We start from the raw sequence: 22500 nt of genomic DNA on the forward strand, positions 1-22500 counted from the left end.
TTCACTCCTTCCATTCTTCTAGAATGTTCTTCGGTTCACTCCTTCCAGTCTGTTTTCACCAATTCTGGGACCACCCCACTGACAATCTCTCTCTGACTGACTTGACCAGCAATTTGGTTTGCATTTTCTGGAAGCTACCTTGGTGAATCACACAGAGTGCCTTGTTCTTTTTACCAAGATGGAAGCCATCACCCCAGAGTTTGCACTCCTAAATTACTGTCTCATTTCTTTCATGTGGGTGCATTTGTTTGTTTTTCTTTTTAGATACGATCTCATTATGTAGCCCAGGCTACCCTCAGCTCTCATTTTCCTCCTGTGGCCTCCCAAATGCTGGAGTTATATGCCTGGTTATTTTCTGACATTTTAATGAATTAAATGTACCTTGTATGTGTGATCATGAGCTTGTGGGGATGGACGGCACCCTCACGAGTCATCCTCGGAAATACCCACATCCTTTGAGACACGGGGTCTCTCATTGGCCTGGAGCTTACCAATTAGTCTAAGGTGGCCAGCGAGTGAGACCCACCGATCCTCCTGTCTCCTCATTCCCAGCAGTTGCTGCACACACAGGCTTTATGGCATAAACAGATCCTAGGAAGGAACTGGGCTCCTTAAGCTTGTATGGCAGGTGACTTATCAACTGAGCCAGAGCTCCCTGGCCCCACTTTAAATTTTGTTTTCTTTTTTTTGAGACTTCTTTTTTTTTTTTCCTCCACAAAGCGACATTCGTAGAAACCCACCTGCCTCTGCCTTCTGGGTGCCGGGGATGAAAGGTGTGGCCACTTCAGCAAGTCTATGGTGAAACTGTTAATGTTACTAATAATACAGAGATATATTATCCTTCAAAACTTAAAAAAACAAAAAACAAAACAACAACAACAGGTTAGGCTGGGCCTGGTGGCACACACCTCTAGTCCAGCACTTGAGAGACAGATGTTGCCTCAGAGCCCTTTGCTGTTAATCTGGGACCAGGGTTCAGGGTTTCAGGCCTTCTGGAAGCAGGTCCAGCTGGCAGCAGCCTGGAGAGAGCACAGGTGGCCGGGGTTTGCCATCGGTCCCTGAGCCATCTCTGTGTGCAGCTCCCACCCAGCTCAGGGTATGCAGGCAGCCTTCCTGGTGCCGCAGAATCTCACTGTGATTTGGGATCACCTGGAAGCTGATGCAATGAACAAAGGATGTGTAAGTGGCTTCCCTTCTCGTCCCTGCCTCGTGCCCACCTAAAAGCACGGGGACACTTAGTCTGTCTTCAAATATCTGAAAGCTAAGTGCATGCTGGAACAATCTAAACCTGGTGCTGTCAGGCTGGAAGCCAGGGAGTCCTTAGAGTCTATTGTGCTGGGTTTAACAGAACAGAAGTTACTATAGTCCCCAGCCTCTTACTCCAGCTCAGAACCCTGTTGCAAAACCTCTCCCCCATTCTGAGGATGACTTAATGACTGAGTCAGAGGCACCAGGCACCTGCCTGGAGGAGTGTCACATACAGACCACCCTGCTAAAGGGCTGCCTCCTGGGCTGGCAAGAGGCGCCTGATGACCTGAGTTTAATTCTTAGGATCAATTGGTAGACAGACCGAAATGAATGACATAAGTAGACCTCTGATCTCTAAATGTTGCCCATGGCCCGGCGCCTGCAAACATGCATACATACAAGCACACACATATACATTAAATCTCAAAAAAACATTTTTTTGTTGTTGTTCATACAGGGTCCTTCTATGTAGCCTTGGCTTTCCTAAATTTACTATGTAGATCAGGCTAGCCTTAAACACAGAGATCCACATGCTTCTGCTTCCAAAGTGCCAAAATTAAAAACCAAACAAAACAACAACAAAAATGGTATAAAGATGCAGTTTCCTTCACAAAGATACTGTGACTAAAATCCATGTACATGCACATGTCACAGTGAAACCCATCATGACATAGAATTGAAATATACTAGTGGCTGGGAAGATGCCTCAGTGGGTAAGAACACATACTGTCAGCTGGGCATAGTGGCACACGTCCTTAACTCCAGGACTCTGGGGACAGAGGCAGGTGGATCTTTGAGTTTGAGGCCATCCTAGTCTACAGAACAAGCTCCAGGACAGCCAGGGCTACACAGAGAAACCCTGTATTGAAAACAAGAACAACAAAACAAAAAAGAATGTATATTGCCTTACAGAGGACCTGAGTTCAGATCCCAACACCCTTGTCAGGCCTCACAGCTGCCTGCAATTCCAGTGTATAGGAGTCTGCAGTCCTCTTCCGGCTCCTCAGACACCTGCACTCACATGCACACAAGCGTGTACACACACCACACACCCACAGACACTTGCACTCATATGTGCACACACAACACACACACAGACACCTGCACTCACATGTACACACACACAATATACCTATAGGCACCTGTACTCACATGTGTACACACACACACATACATACAATATACCCATAGGCACCTATATAATTTTTTGACAAGGTCTCTCCACATAGTCCTAGCTATCCCGAAACTTAGTAAATGGAACAGGCTGGCCTCAGAGATTCTCCTGCCTCTGCCTCCCAAGTGCTGGGATTAAAAGTGTGCACCATCATTCCAGACACACACACACACACACACACACACACACACACTTTTTTTTTTAAATTAATCTTAAGGCCATGCATGGTAGCATATTCCTTAATCCAAGCACTCAAGAGGCAGAGACAGACAGATCTGTGAGGTTGAGGCCAGTCTAATCTACAGAGCAAGTTCCTTGACAGCCAGAGCTACACAGAGAAACTATCTCAAAAGACCAAACCAAACAAACCAAACCTGCTTCCTTCTGACTCTCCACTACAGGATGTGAGAGGTTTAGCTTGAACAGCTCATTCTGCCTACTTAAAAAAAAATAATAATAATAAAATAATAATAATAATAACATCTGGTGCTCGCTTCGGCAGCACAGATACTGAAATTGGAATGATACAGAGAAGATTAGCACAACCCCTGTGCTTGCTCAAGAATGACGTGTATATTTGTGAAGTGTTCCATATTTAAAAATAAATAAATAACTCTGGGGCAGGGACGAAGCTCTGTTCGTAGGATGCTTACAGGCATGCAGGAAGCCCTGGGTCTGACCAGTACCAAAGAGCCAGCGTGACACACACCTGAGATGCTGGTACTTGGGAAGTGGAAGATTAGGGTTTGGATCTTCCTTGGCAACATAGTGAATTTGGAGCCAGCTGGGCCACATAAGACCCTGAAGGAAAAATAGAAATGAGTTAATTCTGTGAAAGGGGACGATGGAGGTTGATGGTAGAGTCCTTGCCTGGCACGGAGGCGCTAACGATTGGGTGAGTGATAGATGAACCGCCACCAAGGTGGCTCAGCAGGTAAAGGTGTCCACCACTAAAGCTTAGTCCGATCCCTGGGCCCCACATGGTGGAAAAAGACTCTCTCAAACTGTCCCCTGGTGTGGACACACATATGGTGGCACCCATGCATGCACACACAAAATGTCATTAGACACTTTAAATAAATAAGATCCATTCTAGTCACCAGGGTTTCAGTCTATTGGCGGTGTCAGAATAACAAGCTGAGGCTTAAGAAGCATCTATGAGAACATCTTGGGGGGGGTGTTCTTAGAGAGGAGCCCTCCAGGAGGCTCCTTCTGGCCAGATTCCAGTCCTGCCCACTCTTCCCTACCCAGTCATTATGGGGGGAGGTAATGGGGGGGGCAGGAAGAAGCCGCTGTATTTGTAAGTGCTGAAGCCGCTTCACCGACCCTCCAAACATCTGAAGGAAAAGTAGTTTGTTAATTGCTGTCTAGACAGTTTATTGCAGCAATAAGATCAAAACACAGAATCCTGAGGTCTGTGGTATGAGCCATGCAGACTAAACAGTTGTTTTATTGCATTTGCAGAGGGCTTGATTTACGCTGCGCTCGGCAATAAAATTTCTTCAGGGTTGATCCAAAATCATTTTGTTCTTTTTACACCACCCCGTGAGGATGCCACCTCCCCAGACTATTAAAACGTGGTCTCTTGCCTCATCTGCGCCCATTCTTATTGGACGTCTTAGAGTCACTGAGGGAAATGTAGGGCCATGGAGGGCCCTTGTAGGGAGCAGGGGGCCTGGATAGGGCTATCTCTGTGACCCAGCTGTCATAACGGGTCTGGATAGGGCTATCTCTGTGGCCCAGCTGTCATAACGGGTCTGGATAGGGCTATCTCTGTGGCCCAGCTGTCATAACGGGTCTGGATAGGGCTATCTCTGTGACCCAGCTGTCATAACGGGCCTGGATAGGGCTATCTCTGTGGCCCAGCTGTCATAACGGGCCTGGATAGGGCTATCTCTGTGGCCCAGCTGTCATAACGGGCCTGGATAGGGCTATCTCTGTGACCCAGCTGTCATAACGGGCCTGGATAGGGCTATCTCTGTGGCCCAGCTGTCATAACGGGCCTGGATAGGGCTATCTCTGCGGCCCAGCTGTCATAACGGGTCTGGATAGGGCTATCTCTGTGGCCCAGCTGTCATAACGGGTCTATCAGGTGAGAAGCCTGTGGACAGTTCCTGAATCTGGCTTGGTGGCAAAGGTCTGCTTTTATGGTGATGGCTTTTCTTCTTCTGCATGTGACAGACAGCTGAAGCCAGGTGCTTGTGTTTTCTTTGTTTTGACCCCACCCCCACCCCAAGTTTGCCTTGTATCCAAGGCTGGCCTGGAACCTCCAATTGCCCTGCCTCTGCTTCGTGGTGCTGGGGGTCTGTCTCTGATACCTCTGAGACTCAGGACACCTGAAACCCTGATCCTGTGTGCAGCAAGAGAAAAGGAAGAAGGCATTTGCATTCTGTCACTCAGATAACCTGTCCAGGGGAGCAGGGCTACCCTTTGCCAAGTGGCGGCCTGCAGAGCTCAGAACATCTGTGTGTGCCAGGGGAGGCTAACGCAAGAAGATCAGGGGCTGGAGGCCAGGGCCAGTGAAATGGCTCAATTGGTAAGGTGCTTGATGACCTGAGTTCAGTTCCTAGAACCCACACAAGTGAAAGCAGAGAACTGATTCCTGCAGGTTGTCCTCTGACTACACAGAGGCCATGGCATGTACGCACATACACACTCACACACACCTTCATCACCATCACCGTCACCATCATCATCACCATCATCATCATCAGAGTAGAGCTGGAGGCCAGCTTCACCCACATAGTGAGATGCTGTCTCAAAAACCCAAGGACTGGAGATGTAGCTTAGTAGAGGATTTGCTTCATATGCACTTTTAAAAAAAAGTTTATATTATTCTTACCTTTGCAAACACACACACATACACACACACACACACACACACACACACACACACACCACACACATACAAGGAGCCTCTTCTCTTAAAGATGTCCCTAACTAAGGGCTTGTGGTGCCCAGAGGCTAAAGATTGTTGCAAATGAAGCCTAATTTACATTATAAGCATTATAAGGTTGTGTGTGTGTGTGTCTGTGTGTCTGTGTGTGTCTGTGTCTGTGTGAGTGTATGGCACATGTGTGGTGGTGTCTGCAGAGATCAGAAGAGGGCATCAGATCCTCTGGAGCTGGAATGCCAGGAGGCTCAGCCTGCTGACACAGATGCTGAGGACTGAATTAGGTCTTCTGGAAAAGCAGCAAGTGCTCTTAACCACTGAGCCATCTGTCTAGCTCCTAGGACACAGTTCTTATAAGGCTGGTTTGCTCTCCAGCACTGGGGGGAAAGGGACCCAAAAGTCAAATGTTGAGAAATAATGACTCTTCACACTCAGGGCCAGTGTTATTTGGAGAAATTTCCCCTCTTCAGCTTCCTTCTTTCCTTTTCTCCTCTGCTAGGGATAAAATTCAGGGCAAGGCCAGGTGGCGGTGGCGCACGACTTTATTCCCAGCACTCAAAAGGTTGAGGTAGGCAGATCTCTGAGTTCAAGGTCAACCTGGTCTGCAGAGTGAGTCCCAGGGCAAGCACCTGCCACTGAGCCCAGCCCTGCTCTTTCTCTCTGTGTTTCCTGTATCAACATAATCTGCGCTGGCTGGAAGACTGCAGCAGGCTCCCATGCCTCTAGAACTAAAAGGTAATTCTAACAAATTAACAGGAAAGGCTGCAGGGATGGCCATAGGGGGTAATGGGCTTAATGTATAACTGTGAGGGCTTGGCTCAGCTACGGCACCCACAAAAAAAGACCCATAGACACATGCCTGTGACCCAGCACTCAGGGAGGGCAGAGGCAGGGGAATCGTACTCAATAAGTTCTAGAGCCAGGATGACATCATAAGACCAGGTCTCAAAAAGCAGAATAAAAACTCATGGAATGTGCAACTTTTTGTTTCTGATTTTCGTTACTTTCCAGAATAGTCTCAAAATTCGACCACGTTGTACTGTATATCAACACTCTGTTCCTTCTGATGGTCAAATAATACTCTATAGCATAAGTAAGTTGACTTCATGTGATCTGTCCTTTTGGCTACTTGGTACAAATGACACCAATCTCAACAATGTGTATATGTGTATTTGAGAGTGTGTCTAGGGTTGTTTGTTTAGGGGTGCTGTTTGTTTGTGAGATGGTCTTGCCAAGTACCTATGGCTAGCTTAGAACTCACAGCAAGTCCCGGCAACCCTTTGTGGCATCCTCCTGAGTACATGGATTACAGGTGTAAGCAGGACACACCCAGCCTTTGAGAACACATTTTTTGATCCCTTGGGGCACATACCTGGGGATGCAACTGCCAGGTTGTACAGTCCATCTATTTTAGGGTTTTTGGGAAACCTGGCAATTTTCTTCACAGTGGCTCCATTTTCCCACTCCTGTCAGCTGTAAATGTTTCTCCTTCCTCCATGTTCCCACCCATGTTTTAAAGTCTGTATTGTATTTTTATTTGTTTGGTGTGTATGCGTGCATGTGTGCATGCGTGTGTTTCAGTGTTGTGAATTGAACCTTTGTCTCTGTACATGCAAGGCAAGCACCCGACCACTGAGCTGCACGCCCGTTCGTCTCTCATAAGAGCTGTCCCAGAGGACGGGGGATCTGACCTCAGGGCAATGTGACTTTGGTCTGATTCTGGCCACTTGTGAATTGTCTTTGAAAACAGACACGATTCAGATCCATGGCTCACATTTTGATGGAGTTGTTTGTCTTTTTGTTGTGGAGTTGTAAGGGGCTGGTGAGACGGCTCAGTGGGTAAGGTTGCCTGCTGCCGAGCCTGCGGATCTGAACTCAATCCCCAGGCTCCACATAATGGAAGAAGACGGACCGCCACTCCTTGTCCTCTGATTTCTACATATGTGGCATAATTTGTGAGCATGCCTACGTGCGCGCACACACACACATATAAACACACACAGACATATACATACACAAACACACATAAACAAACAGACACACACATGCACACACACACGCACACACACACACAAGAGGCAGAGGCAGGTTGATCTCTGAGTTCAAGGACAGCCTGGTCTACAGAGCGAGTTCAAGGACAGCCAGGACTATGCAGAGAAACTCTGTCTTAAAAAACCCAAAATAAAAAGGGTTGTTTATTTTTGTTGAACTGGGAATTGAACTCAGGGCTTTGCACTTGCTGGGCAGGTGATCTACCACAGCTTTACCCATGGTCAGTTTTTGAAATGGGATCCTGCTAAGTTATTCAGGCAAGCTCTGGACTTTGTGATCCTCCTGTCTCAGCCTCCCGAGTGGCTCGAGTGGCAGGCCTGTGTCTCCAGGCCTGCCTCTTTGTATATTCTATCTGCTAGACTCCTATAAAATATTAAACTTGAGACTATTTTCTCCTAGCCAGGTCTGGTGGTACATGCTTTTAATCACAGACAGCACTTGGAAGACAGAGGCTGGTGGGTCTCTCTGAGTTCAAGGCCCTTTTCCCAGAAGTTCTATTGTGGGTTGTTTTATCTTAACACCATGAATAGAGACCAATACAATTAGCCATTGGAGAATACAAACACAGGGGATAACCACACAGATGGATACTACCCACGTCCCCCCTTGAAAGATGAAGAGCAAATGAAAGCCAGAAACAAGAGCCAGGTTCACCTCAAAGCCAAGCAGGGTTCTCCTAACCTTTGGTGGCTGTTTCATGGGTTACCAGAATGTGCCTGAATTCAAGAGCCAAAGAGCTTTGCAGGAGTACAAACGAATGCAGAAGCCACACACAACTGACCCCCAAAGGCAGTGGCATGCACAACGGTGGGGTGACAGCTCTTTCTCATGGCTTTGTTGATTTTTTTTTTTTTTACAGTGCCAGTGGGAGAGATCCCAGAGTGCTTTATCACCCAACTATGTGCCTTGCCCTTGTTACTTTGTATTTTGAAATAATGTCTAATTACATTGCCCAGGCTACCCTTGGATGCACTCTGTAGCCCAGGCTAACCTCCTCTTCTTGGCCTTGGGTTTTTTATTTATGCTGTGGCATGAAATGAAATTTGTTCCCTTTCTCTTTCCCTCTTTCCTTTAAAAAAAAAAAAAGAATTATTTAAGTGTTATTCATGTGTGTGTGTGTGTGTGTGTGTGTGTGTGTGTGTGTGTGTGATATACTTATCTATGGCACATGACTGACCTAGAATTTCCTGAGCTGGAGTCACACACAGTTGTGAGCAGCTAGCTGTGGGCGCTGGGAACCTAATTAGAGTCCTGTGCAGGACCAGCCAGTACTCTCAGCTGCTGAGCCATCTCTCCAGTCTCTACCTCTCTCTCCCCTACACCTTTATTTTAAGATTTATTTGGGGGCTTGTAGAGATGGCTTAGTTGTTAAGAGCACCGTGGCTCTTGCTGAAGACCTTGGTTCGATTCCCAGCATCCACACAGCAGCTCGCAACTGTCTGCAGCTCCAGTTCCAGGGGATCGGATGCCTTCTGATCTCCATGGGCATCAGTCTCCCACATGATACATAGACACATATGGAAGCAAACGTTCATACCCATAAAATAAATCTAAAGAAAATTTTTAAAATAGATTTTTAAAAAATCGTTATTGATGTGTCTGTGTGACTATATACCACATCTTCTCTGGTGCTCACATAATCCAGAAGAGGGCATCAGATCCCCTGAAGCTGGAGGCAGTTGTGAGCTGTCTGACATGGGTGCTGAGAAACGAACTGTGGCTCTCTGCAAGAGCAGCCAGTGCTCCTAACCACTGAGCCATCACTCCAGCCCCTCCCTCCCTCCCTCCTGTCCCGAATGTACCTTAATTTTAAGACCACTGAGTGTGTCTGTTTATAGTGTGCTCAAATTTGTTAGGTCCTAAGGCAGCTCCCAGGACACCAGGGCCCTTGAGTGTTGTGGTTCCCTGGAGAGTAACCATGACTACTGAGTACTAGACACTGCCTTTATCTCTTCTAAGCTTTCTGTCTCTCAAAGTGGACGCTTCCTATCCAATCCAATCTAAAGACAGCATGTAGCCGGGCACACTTGGGAGGCAGAGGCAGGAGGATTTCTGAGTTCGAGGCCAGCCTGGTCTACTGAGTGAGTTCCAGGACAGCCAGGGCTACACAGAGAAACCCTGTCTCGAAAAACCAAAAAATAAAAAATAAAAAATAAAGACAGTATGTGAGTATACAACCTTCTACCTTCCCCGAAGGTCTGATGGAATTCACACATGCCCAAATCACAGAGGCAGGCATACACACATCTATATCATGCACATTTGATGGACAGTGCTGAAACAAACAATTTTCCTTGGGTTAGCAACTCACTGTATATCCCCTATTGTCCTCCAATTCACAGTCAAAGGCTTTCCCCTGTCACCTGGGCTAGGATTAGAGGAGAGCTGATCCAAGAAACCTTTAAAGGACTAAATTTTTGAACTCAGTCATGTGGGTGGTAAGAGTCTTTGGAGAAGTGTTTGTGTGTTTCCAGATCATCTGGACCCCAGATGAACTTTCCAGGTAGATACCCCAGGTGGACTCTCCAGGTGGACTCTCTAGGTGGGAGACCCCAAATGGAGACCTCAGACTGAGAGCCCTGGTTCAACCACAGACCCAGGTGTCAATAGAGGCAATTCGGGGAGCACAGGGGCAGACCTTTCTGCCTGGGTGCTAACTCCCAAGAGAGCTGGCTCCTTCTCCCAGATGTTTATTCCAACTGTCCCTCTTGGGGGGGTCCTTGATGACATGTGGCCTTTGGAGCTTCTAGAACCAAGCAGCCACTGTATGCTAAGTTAGAGGCAGCTGATCCCAGCACAAAGGCCCTTTGTTTGAGCCTCTCTGTATAAGCTGAGGCTCTGTGAATTGTGGTCCCAAGGAGCTGGTGCTGTTTACCTAAGTAACCTTGGATTTTCTTTCTCATTGTTTTAGGTGGAATTTCAACTTCAGGAAAGTAAGAGAAAGACAAAGAGACAAGCCAGGGACTTTGGCCTTCCTTGAATTTATCTTAAATGATTAAGGTTTTTTATTTGTTTTTGTTGTTTGTAACTGGACTAGATACAAAGGCCACGCTCTCTCCCAGCCTTCGAGCCAGGAGATGTTCTGGATTGGACCTGATACCAGCGGCTCCAGTGACCAGACTGGGCCCTAATAGGGTGAGCTAATAAAGGGATGGGCAGGCTGAGCTCCCAGAGAACATAAATGTGGGGTGGGATTCGTTTCTAGGTTCCAGAATGTTTTTTTGTTTGTTTTGTTTTGTTTTTGAGACAGAGTTTCTCTGTGTAGTGCTGCCTGTCTTGGAACTCACTCTGTAGATCTGGCTGGCCCTGAACTCAGATCTGGCTGCCTCTAGTCCCTACCCTACCCCCCCAGTGCTAGGATTAAAGGCATGTGCCCAACTGTGATTTTTAAGAGAGAGACTAAATATCAATGCCTTCTAATTTCTAGGTTTGTTTGGTTTTTGCATTGGTTTGTTTTCTTGGGGCTCAGAATACAAGCAGGGTCATGAGTACAGGAATGAGCATCGACCACGGAGCCACCTCCCTACTCCAGCCAAAGCGTTAGTTTTAGATTACCTAAGATTTAAATTCAAGCTACACAAGTAATACATTAACAGCTTCCCCTTGTAGACTAAACCAGTTAATCTAGAAGTGTATCTGGTAAAATATGGCCACCCTCTTTGAATCCCCAACCCAAGGTTTCCCAATCTGCTGTCTTATGTATCCACAATCCTTCTCAAGGTAGTTAGCCAAAACAGTTTATTAGTGAGTGTCAGTACAGACTTTTCTTTTTTATAACTTTACATAAGGGAGTGTTTTGCCAGCATGTATGTATGCAGTGTGTATATAGGCTACGGGGGGCCCTGGATCTTCTCAGAACTAGATGTACAAATGGTGGTTAGCCACCATGTGGTTGCTGGGTATTGAACCCTGGTCCTCTGGAAGAGCAGCCAGTGTCCTTAACTGCTGAGCCAGCTCTCCTCCCACAAGATTTATTTTCATTTTTAAGTGTGTGTGTGTGTGTGTGTGTGTGTAGGGGGAGGGGGTATATGCACATAGGTTCTAGTGCCTTCAAAGGCCAGTGCATAGATGCATAGCTGGATGGAAGAATGACCAGTAATAGACAGATAATAGGTAGGTATAGATAAATAGGTAGAAAGATACACTCTGTTTGTCTATGTATATCATATGCACAGAGCTTGGTATGTGGAGACATAAACTTACCATAGCTCTTGTCAACTTACGTGTGCTGTGCTGGGCCTCTCCTGAGATTTCCTCTTACTCAGTCTGTCTTGAATAGGTCCTGAGGGTCTCCATTTATTTATTTATTTATTTGGTTGGTTTGATTTGTGTGCCGCTCGGGAGGCTGAGACAGGAGAATCACAAGTTCAGAGTCTGCCTGAAATAGCCCAATCCCATTTCAAAACAACAACAAAACAAACAAACAAACAAAACACAAAAACACAAAAAACTGACTGTGGGTGAAGCTTGTGGCAGACCACCTGCCCAGCAAGGGCAAGGCCCTGAGTTCGGTTCTCAGTTCAACAAAAATAAACAGAACTTTTTAATTTTATTATTTTTTTATTTATTTATGTGTGGAAAAATTAGAGGGCCGCAGTGGAGGCCCGGTGGGTTTCCACGCTGCGGTGGGTCCCACATGCAGGAGGAACGTCTATGGTTCCAGCAGCCTGGAGGCTTTGATGGTGGCAGGCCCCAATAACACGAGGAACTCCTTGGTTCCAGAAGGGTTTATTGTCATGGCGGATGGTGGATGAATCTGGAAGTATACCCCCATAAAACTCAGGGCAGTCCTGAGTTATATAGGGAGGGAGAAAGGGGGAGGATCTGGGGAGGATCTGGGGAGGCATGCTTAATTTGCTCTGCCCTCTGACCTTCATTAGTATGTAAAGCCCTAGGCCCTGAGGCCTCTAGTCACACCCTCTACCTGTGCACTTTGGGAGGGGCTGTAATGGCCGGCCTACTGTGACTGAGTTTTAAGGAGACTAGACTGCTTTTCAGGACCCTGGGTTCTCGGGGCATGCTGAACTCCTGCCGGTACTCATGCAGAGTCTCAGGGTTCTAGACAACTGCCCAGCCATGACCCAGAATACCCTTATGCAGTCCCACATATTTATTTATTTATTTATTTATTTATTTATTTATTTAGAGATAAGATTCCTCTGTGTAGCCCTGGTATCCTAGAACTTACTCTGTACACTGGCTAGCCTTGAACTCAGAGATCCACCTGTCTGTGTGTCCCCTAAGATTAGAGGTGTGGGTGCTACTACTATCAGACAGCCCATTTATTACTTTTAAATTACATCTATCCACCCGTCCATCCATCCGTCCATCCATCCATCCATCCATCATCCATCCATCCATCTATCCATCTGTCCATGCATCCATCATCCATCTGTCCATCCATCTATCCATCCATCCATCCATCCATGCTTCGGTGTGTGCATACACGGCATGCCACAGCACTTGTGTGCAAGCCAAGGGTCTGCAGGAGTGAATCTGGGGATCAAACTCACGACGTCAGGCTTTTGTGGCAACCCTTTTATACACTCTTACCCACAGGGTCATCTCACCAGCTGATAGAGATGGTTCTTAACAGAATCCACTCTGCACGGGAGCATAGGGCCATGGTTTGTGCCGTTCCCACGTACTATTCAGGGTTATGGACTAAACAGCTGGCATCGTGAAGCACCAGGAAGTGACTGGAGGGGGAGGAGGCTTCAGGCTTGGGCGGGAAATCACCCAAACACTGGTGTCCACTGCACCATGAGCCTCCCTAACCTCACACTAGTGCCTGGAGACCTGATGTATCCTGAATATTTCATAAGTAGCTGTTGGTGAATAACTCTGGATCTGTGGAAGCAAGCAGACCTTTGAGCTAACCTGTCTCCCTGCCCCTGACAAGCTAAAGTCTAATGATGCTGTGGCCTGGGACAGTTGCTGCAGTCACCAAAAATGTTTGTACGATCTGTAGCCTGGTGTCCAGTCTCTTCATTTTTTTACCAGAACATTTTCCAGGTCAGGACTAGGAGAAAGAAAGGAGCAGGGTACCGGGTAGGACATCAGGAAGGAAAAGGAAGGTGAGAGATACATTTTAGAAAGCTGAAGGACTCATGTACCCAAAACGTTAAGAAAATGAGTGAGAAAGTCTCTCTGGCATTCCGGCATTCTCTCCTGTATCTCCTTCCCTGCTCTCGGTGAGAGTCCGGGCTTCTTAGAGATATAAACACAAGCTAAACTGGGCAGGCGTGGCATGGTGACGCACACTGTTAATCTCAGCACTCAGGAGGCAGAGCCAGTCAGATCTCTGTGAGTTTGAAGACAACCTCGTCTACACAGTCAGTTCTAGGCTATTCTGGGCTACAGAGAGAAACCATGTCTTAAACAAAACAAAACAAATAAACCAGGGTCTGGAGAGATGGCTCCGTGGTTAAGAACACTTAACTGTTCCCCCAGGTTTGTTCCCCGTGGCTGCTCAGAACCTTCCATACCTCCAGCTCTAGGGCAGACAGCACCTTCTAGACTCTGTGGGCACCAAGCACACATGTGGTACACAGGCACAAATGCAAGCAAAGCACTCATATACAGAAAATAAATATAAAATTAATTAATATTAATACAAGCCGAGGTGGGTATAGATTCGAACCTCTGCCTGCTTTGTTTTTTGAGGGAGGGTCTTCTGTAGCTCAGGTTACCCTCAACTTTCTATGTAGCCAAGGTGGTCTTGAACTGCTGATTCTCCTGTTCTTATAGTACTGAACTTCTAGGCCTGCACTGCCAGGCATGGGTGCTAGGGAAGGAACCCAGGGCTTCGTGCAAACGAAATAAATACACCACAAACTACGGAATTACATCCGGGGCCTCTCTCTGCTCCTTTTTGCCATTCCCCCTCTCCTCTCCTCTCCTCTCCTCTCCTCTCCTCTCCTCTCCTCTCCTCTCCTCTCCTCTCCTCTCCTCTCCTCTCCTCTCCTTTCCTTTTTTGGTTTTGGTGATGGTAGTGGTGTTTGTTTTTGTTTCTTTTAAAAGGGTTTCTCTGTGTAGCCCTGGCTGTCCTGGTCCTGGCTGTAGATCAGGCTGGCCTCAAATCCAGAGATTAGCTTGATTCTGTCTCCCGAGTGCTGGGACTAAAGGCTTGCATTACCACTGCTGAGCTAACTCTGCTTTTTAACTTTTTTTTATTCTCTAAAGAAAACTCAAGTTGCATAAGACCCTAAACATGTTTTTCGATTTTTTTCCGTTTTGTTTGTTTATTTGCTTTTTTGAGACTAGGGTCTCCTGTAGGTCAAGCTGGCTTCAAACTCACTATGTAGCTGAGAATGACCTTGAATTCCTGACCCTTCTGCCATCACCTCCGAAAAGCTCAGGTTATCTCATAGTCTGGCTACCTGTGGACAGTCCCTCTCCTGCAGTGAGACAGGAGGCAGACACAGAAGAATTGGCCACGCAGGGAGCAGCTAGCCCAGGGTATGCCACAGCTGGAGACAGAAGTGAGAAGAGACACTGCCTCAGAGATGAGGTGGAAGGTAAGAGACACCTCCTAAAAGTTGTGTGCTGTGGCCACTGTCTGCTGATGGCCACTGTCCTCCAATGACCACTTGTCCACTGTGGCTCACCTATACCCATATACACCCTCTCTCTCTATAGACAGATAATACACTAACCTTCAGAAAAGAAACAAAACAATAACTGGAAATGGAAAGGATATGAAACAGTCTCTACAGTTTTCCAGGAAAATATATAAAATGCAAACCGTGTGGATTTGTGTACGTATGTATACATTTAACATATATAGGATAGTGCTGGATACAGGTTTATGCATATAGACACACATATCCGTACAGACACATCATAACATAACGTAACATAAACAACAAAATATACTGAGAGTTGATTTGGAGGAGTGTTTAAAATACACCAGAAGCCAGGGCAGTGGTTGCCAACGGCTTTAGTCCCATCCAATGCCTTTAGTCCTGCCCTGGTCTACACCGTGTGTTCCAGGACAGCCAGAGCTATACAGAGAAACCTTGTCTCAAAAAGTAAAATAAATTTTGCCCCATCTACTGCGAGGATGAAGACCATTCTCAGCAATCAGACTGTCGACATTCCGGAAAATGTCGACATCACTCTGAAGGGGTGCACCGTCATTGTGAAGGGCCCCAGGGGAACTCTGCGGAGGGACTTCAATCACATCAACGTAGAGCTGAGTCTTCTTGGAAAGAAAAAGAAAAGGCTCCGGGTTGACAAATGGTGGGGTAACAGAAAGGAACTGGCCACTGTCAGAACCATCTGCAGTCATGTTCAGAACATGATCAAGGGTGTTACACTGGGCTTCTGTTACAAGATGAGGTCTGTGTATGCTCACTTTCCCATCAACGTCGTTATTCAGGAGAATGGGTCTTTGGTTGAAATCCGAAACTTCTTGGGTGAAAAATACATCCGCAGGGTTCGGATGAGGACAGGTGTTGCTTGTTCTGTCTCCCAAGCCCAGAAGGATGAATTAATCCTTGAAGGAAATGATATTGAGCTTGTTTCAAATTCAGCGGCTCTGATTCAGCAAGCTACAACAGTTAAAAACAAAGATATCAGAAAGTTTTTGGATGGCATCTATGTGTCTGAGAAGGGAACCGTGCAGCAGGCTGACGAGTGAGGCCTCAGATTCCTAGCTCCAGAAACAAGATCCTGATCACAAGTACAGTTTGGGCAATAAAGGACTTATATATTGAAAAAAAAAAGTAAAATAAATAAATAAAATTAATTAAATAAGTAAGTAAAATACACCAGAAAGTTGGGTGTGGTGGGGTACTCTTGTAAGCTCAGTACCCTAAAGATGGACATAAGAAGATCAGTGAATTAAGATAAAAAAAAAAAAAATCAGGCTTAGAACTGGAGAAACCACCAGCACTTAAGAGCACCTGCAGACTCAAGTTTGGTTCTCAGGACCCACATCAGACGGCTCACAACTGTCTGTCACTCAAGCTCCAGGGGATCGGACGCACCTTCTCCTGGCCTCAGTGTGCACTACACACATGAGGTATGCACGCACCCGGGCATACACATACATAAATACACATACATAAATATAAAGCTTTTTGGCCGGGGCGGTGGTGGCGCATGCCTTTAATCCCAGCACTTGGGAGGCAGAGGCAGGCAGATTTCTGAGTTCGAGAGTTAGAGGCTAGCCTGGTCTACAGAGTGAGTTCCAGGACAGCCAGGGCTACACAGAGAAACCCTGTCTCGAAAAAAAAAAAAATATATATATATATATAAAGCTTTTAAAAAAAAAACAATTGAAACTTTGGTTTGCGGCTCACATCTGGAATCCTAGCACTTCGCAGGCTGAGGCAGACAGGTTGCTATGAGTTCAAGGCTACCCTGGGCTATAGAATTCTAGCCTGGGCTACAGAATGAGACCTTGTTTCTGAAAAACAAAACCAAATAGTCAACACACAGCAAAGTAGATATCTGATTGAGCAGGAGACTAGAGACAAAGGGGAAGGTAACCAGGTTTGTAGAAGGCCAGCTAGCGTACTCCCAGATGCTGACACTGACCAACCCGCGGGCACTGGAATGATGACCAAGCTGTACTCACCTTCTGAGGAAGTCATAGGCTTCTTCCTGCAGCATGTCCTTGTCCTTGTCTGTAAGACGGTGACAATGTCATTAGTGCTGGTCTCTTTTGGCAGAATTTTTGTTTTTAAGATTTATTTATTTTGTATGTATGAGTGCTCTGTCTTCATGCATACCAGAGGAGGGCATCAGACCCCATTACAGATGATTGTGAACCACCATGTCGTTGCTGGGAATTGAACTCAGGACCTCTGGAAGGGCAGCCAGTGCTCTTAACCACTGACCCATCTCTCCGGCCCATTAGCAGAACCTTTTATCACAGGAGCACGGTGCCTGCCACCTGGAGAAGTGTCCGTTGAAAGTATCTGACGGCATAGTTTTCGCATCTCTCTGTAACCCAGGCAGGCCTTGAACTTGCAATCCTCTTGTCTCTGGCTCCTAAGCAGCTGAAATGACAGGTCCATCTTGATCTTGCCATCGCTCTAGTATTTCAGCAGCAGTGGCTTCTACAGCAATGGCTTTAGAAGCAAACTTAGTTCCTGAGACTTCAAGAGTCTGTCCCCAGAGATGGCTCAGTTAGAAAGGACCTGACTTGAAAGTAGGAGGTCCTGAGTCTGGATTCCTAGCTCCTACATGAAATCTGGGCAAGTCCATAATTCCTGAACTTAGTAAAAGGCAGGAGAATCCCAGGAGCATGCTAGCCAGCCAGTCTTCTGGTGGTGGCTGGCAAGAAGGCTCAGCAGTTAAGAGCACGTACTGCTGTTGCCTCTTAAGGAGGTCCTGAGACCGAGGAAGACCCTGATGTCTACTTCAGGCCTTTTCATGTACCCACCATACACCACACACATAGGAACAGGAATGCACAGACAGCAAGAGAGAGCGAGAGGGAGACAGAGAGCAAGAGAGATACAGAGACAGAGAGAGAGCACGAGAGACACAGAGGGAGAGAGAGACAGAGAGAAAGAGAAAGACAGAGAGAGAGACAGAGAGAAAGAGAGAGACAGAGAGAGAGAGAGAGAGAGACAGAGAGAGAAAGACAGAGAGAGAGAGACACACACACACAGAGAAAGACAGAGAGAGAGAGAGAGAGAGAGAGAGAGAGAGAGAGACAGAGAGACAGAGAGAGACAGAGACAGAGACAGAGACAGAGACAGAGAGACAGAGAGAAAATGTGCCAGGCTCTGGGAGGCTGCCTCCAGCAGTTCCCTGGCTTTGTCTCTGCCTCTCTCTAAAAGAAACTGGAGCTGCAGGGTTTCTCTGCCTTGTGTAAGGCTGAGGTCCAGGGCAAACCTGGGCCATTCATTCTCCTCTTTGAGCCTGGTCATGTGTTTATACTAGGCTGTTTGGTTTAATGCGCATCCCAAGATTACCCCTAATACACATCCTCAGAAATGTTTATGGAAATTCTTTATAAGCAAACGGCTTTATTTCCCTTGAGTAGCTGCAGATACAAAGCAGGAGCTACTTTTAAACACCTCGAGGTGCCCCCAACCCCCACTGTGTACAGATCTGTTACCTTAGCCCACCCACGGATCCACAAGGGGACCCCAGGGGCCAGGGGTCTAGCTTAGCTGGTAGAGTGCTGCCTGGCATATACAAACGTCCTGGGCTCTGTCCACAGCACTGCAGGAAAAACTAAAGGCTGATGAGATGGCTCAGTGGGTAAAGACGTTTGTGACCAAGCCTGAGCTTGACCCAACCCCATCATCCCCAGGCCCCACGTTAGGAAGAGTGAAGCAATTGTTCCACGGTCCTCTGATCGACATATGCACCTCCGTGCGTACACACCAGAACACTATAAATAAATGAATGTATTAGGGGCTAGAGCAGTAACTCCCTGGTTAAGAGCACTGGATGCCCTTTCTTTCTTTTTTTTTTTTTGTTTGTTGTTTGTTTTTTGTTTTTTGAGACAAGGTTTCTCTGTGTAGTCCTGGCTGTCCTGGAACTCACTCTGTAGACCAGGCTGGCCTCAAACTCAGAAATCCGCCTGCCTCTGCCTCCCAAGTGCTGGGATTAAAGGCGTGCGCCACCACCACCCGGCCTGGATGCCCTTTCAAAGAACCCAGGTTTAATTCCCAGAATCTACATGGTGGTTTACAACTGTCTGTCTTTTGGCCTCTGAGGGCACCAGGCATCAAAGTGATACACAGGCAAAACACTTACATACATAAAAAATATTTTAAAAAACTAATATAATAAACATTTACTTATAAATTAATAAGTAAATAAAAGTGGACATGGTGGTACACACCTTGAATCCCAGCACTTGGGAGGCAGAGGCAGGTGGATCTCTATGAGACCAGCCTGGTCTACAGAGTGAGTTCCTGGACAACCAGGGCTATAGAGAAACCCTGTCTTGAAGAGGGGGTGGGGGGTATGTGAGACCCATGGGGATGGCTACCCTAGTGCTACCAGCCATATGAGCCTTCCCTGCTCTCATCTGCAAAAGGAAGAGGAGGAAGACCTCAGCAGAAACTGCTAGAGCCATAGGAAAGGACAGTGGACTGTAGCATTCTGTAAGGAACTGGTCACCCAGGGAGTCAGCCCCTCCTCCTCACTTCCGTGGTCCATCCCATCGCTGGCCACTCCCACTGCTGTTGGTTGAAGCTAGCAAAAAGCCAGGTGTCGCCAGACGTGTCTGCTCGCACCTGGAATCTTAGCACTCAAAAAGCTGAGGCCGGAGGATTGCTACAAGTCTGAGGCTAGTCTGGGCTATATAATGAGTTCTAGCTGGGGATATAGACTGAGAGAGCTTTTCTTAAAAAAAAAGAAAAAGAAAGAAAGAAAGAAACAAAGAAAGAAACATAGAAAGAAAGAAACAAAGAAAGAAAGAAAGAAACAAAGAAAGAAAGAAAAGAAAAAAAAGAAAAGAAAGAAAAGGAACAAAGACCACAAAAACGGTGGAAACCAGCCTTCAGGAGGCAAAAGCAGGCAGCTCTCTGTGAGTTTGATGCCAGCCTGGTCTACAGAGCAAATTCCAGGGATAGAGAGTGAGGAAAGCCTGTCTTGAGGGCAGTAGCAAGATGGACTCAGCAGGTAAAGCACTGAGTTCAAGTCTCCCCTTCACCCAATATGCCTGCCACCATACAAATAAATCGTATGTATTTATTTAAAGAATAATTTTTCAGTGTGTGTGCGTGTGTGTGTAAGTGGAGGTTCCCGCTGAGGCCAAAGGCATCGGATTTTCCTAGAACTGAAGTTATAGGTAGTTGTTAGCCACCCGATCTGCCTGGTACCTACAGAAGCTAGAAGAGGGCATGATACAATTGTGAGCTGTTGTGTGGGAGCTCGGACTCGAACCCAGGTCCTCTAGAACAGCAGTAGTGCTCTTACACTGAACTATCTCTCTGGCCCCAGCTAGTACACTTTGTTGTTGTTGTTTTGTTTGAGACAGGATCTCTCTGTGTAGCCTTGGCTATCCTGGAACTCCTTCTGTAGACCAGGCTAGCCTTGAACTCATAGATATCCACCTGCTTCTCTCTCCTGAGTGCTGGGTTTAAAGGCCTGTGCCACCACTGCCAGGTTGCCAGGAAATGTTTTTTTTTAAAAAGATAATAAATTACATAGGAGCCGGGCGGTGATGGCGCACACCTTTAATCCCAGCACTTGGGAGGCAGAGGCAGGTGGATTTCTGAGTTCGAGGCCAGCCTGGTCTCCAGAGTGAGTTCCAGGACAGCCAGGGCTACACAGAGAAACCCTGACTTGAAAAACCAAAAAAAAAAAAAACAAAAAAACAATAAACTACATAGGAGTGTTTATTAGGGTTACAGCACCTACCTCCATGGCAGATAACCCCGCCCATGTGGACTAGAGGGGAAAGCTCAGGGGATTCAGTGTGCAAACATGATGAGTTCTGACTTCCAGCACTGTGGCAAAAAACCAGGCATGAGTCAGGCATAAGCCCTAGCACTGGGGACACAGAAGCTGGCAGATCTCTGTGAGTTCAGGCCAGCCTGGTCAGCAAAATGAGTTTCAGGACAGCCAGGTTGTTCCACAGAAAAACCCTCTCTTGAAACCAACCACAGAAAAGCCATGTATGGTGGTGTGCACCTGTAATCCCAAGACGGAGGAAGGATGGAGGCTCCTGAGGTTCCTTGGCAGCTAATGCATCCAAATCCGGGAGGGAGTTCTGGTTTCAGCCAGAGAGGAGACTCACAAGGAAACCCTAGAGAGGGCTACAGAGACAGCTCAGCAGCTCAGACAGCTAAGAGCTTTGGGGCTCTTCCAGAGGACCTGAGTTCGGTTCCCAGTATCCAACTCAGGAGGCTCACAACTGTCTGTAACTCTAGCTCCAGGGGATCGGATGCCTCTGGCCAGCACTCAGGTGTAATACTCATGCAGACATATGTACCTAGATATAATTAAAAATAATAATAAAAGTAAACATTTGTAAAAGAAATAATAAGATGTCATGTGACTGGGAGGACACCTGACACTCACTCAGGCCTCCACATGCATGTCTGCACACACACACAGAGAAAATGGGGACATATACTCAGGATGGCTGTAGGCTAGTCCTGGCTAATGGGCAGACCCCCATTTCTTCCAAGACATCTTCTCTTTCTGCTGGTTATTTATGTCACTAATCCTTTTGTACCAACCACATAAAATATTTCACACACTTTTAAAACTCATAAACATAACACTGCCAAGATGGATGAGCAAATCCTCCCATCTCCTGCGGTGGAAAGCTCGGGAGGTTGGAGCCAATGGCTGCCCCTCCCCCACCAGCCACAGGGCTTCCCAAGCTGTCAGTGAGGCTTTGAAATGGATCTACGCTTTTGTCTGGTTCCTGCCATTTGTTCGTAGTTTGCAAATATTTACTACCCTTTAAGAACCGAACGTGGCAGGATAGAAATGCCTGACTGCAGAGAGAGGCGCTTGCATTGTAGCCCAGGCTGGAGCTGAGCCTACAGCCTGCAGGGAGACTCCCCCAAGATGGGCATAGGAACAAGTACACCCTAAATCTTGGGTTGAAAAATCTCTTGGGTGCTGGGCCTGGCATCTCAGTGCTGGGGAGGCTGAGGCAAGTGAATCATTGACCTGAAAGTCAACCAAGGCCAGGCGGTGGTGGCACACGCCTTTAATCCCAGCACTTGGGAGGCAGAGGCAGGCAGATTTCTGAGTTCAAGAGTTCGAGGCTAGCCTGGTCTACAGAGTAAGTTCCAGGACAGCCAGGGCTACACAGAGAAACCCTGTCTCGAAAAACCAAAAAAAAAAAAAAAAAAAAAAAGAAAGAAAGTCAACCAAACTGAGATACATAGTGAGACCAAGCCAGCCAAGTTATAAGATTCCAAACCAGGGCTGGGGCTATAGCTCTGTGGATGTGGTACTTCCCCTACATGCATGGGTTCGATTCCCCAGAACCACATAAACTAAGCATAGTGGTGCACACTTCTCTTAGCACTCAGACGATAAGGCAAGAAGGTCAAAGGTTATCCTTCAAGGTTATCCTCAGCTATACAGTGAACTATTCAGCCTCGGATACATGAGGCATGTCTTCCCCGCTGAAGGAATTTATATAACAGGCTTTGTTTTATTCATAATTATTTATTTATCTACTGTGAGT

The 22500-nt window shown here is 46.8% G+C and overlaps 2 pseudogenes; both read left to right on the plus strand.

Annotated features, from left to right (window-relative positions):
• Positions 1 to 2908: 2908 nt before the first annotated feature.
• LOC114623118 lies at positions 2909 to 3021 on the plus strand (annotated as a pseudogene).
• Positions 3022 to 15422: 12401 nt separating this feature from the next.
• Positions 15423 to 16096, plus strand: LOC114623059 (annotated as a pseudogene).
• The last annotated feature ends 6404 nt before the right edge of the window (positions 16097 to 22500 follow it).

Source organism: Grammomys surdaster, unplaced genomic scaffold, assembly GCF_004785775.1.
Source record: "Grammomys surdaster isolate TR1022 unplaced genomic scaffold, NIH_TR_1.0 193, whole genome shotgun sequence".
NCBI lineage: Eukaryota > Metazoa > Chordata > Mammalia > Rodentia > Muridae > Grammomys > Grammomys surdaster.